Here is a 674-nt window from a genome sequence, read left to right as displayed (position 1 = left end):
TGGTTAAGTGCTACAGCTGCTAACCAAAGGGTCGGCAGTTCGAATCTGCCAGGCACTCCCTGGAAACTCTATGGGGCAGTTCTACTCTGTCCTATAGGGTTGCTATGAGTCGAAATCGACTCGACAGCAACGGGTATGGGTACGGTATACATGTGATAACATTTCATAGAACTAGACATCAAAAAAAAAAAAAAGTGCATGTAAAAGCTGGCAAAATCCAAAAATACATCTGCAGTTTATTTAATAGCATTGTACTAATGCCAGTTTCCTGGTTTTGATAATGTAGACTGGTTATGTAAGATGCTGTCATTGGAGAAAGCTGGGTGAAGCATACCTGGGAACTCTCTGTCCTATTTTTGCAACTTCTCGGGACTCTTAAATTATTTCAAGATTAAAAGTTAAAATATATATATATGAGAAGACTTTCTATGAAAATTTCACGAAAACACACACACAAATGCATACACAATGGTAAACCACTGGTATTTATTTATTCTTTTACATTTTTAATGCATTTTTAAGCCAAGTAAATATTTATTCTTTTCTTCTCTCCTTTTTTACACAAATGATAAATGCATACTGTTCCCCTCACTGTTTTCACTTCACAATATCCACCAGATTTTTTTTAAAAAATATAAAAAGAGTTTCCTCTTTTTTTTTTTTTTTTTTTGGTA

This window comes from Loxodonta africana, chromosome 15, assembly GCF_030014295.1.
Source record: "Loxodonta africana isolate mLoxAfr1 chromosome 15, mLoxAfr1.hap2, whole genome shotgun sequence".
NCBI classification, from domain to species: Eukaryota; Metazoa; Chordata; class Mammalia; order Proboscidea; family Elephantidae; genus Loxodonta; species Loxodonta africana.
Note: the sequence above shows the minus strand (reverse complement) of the source record.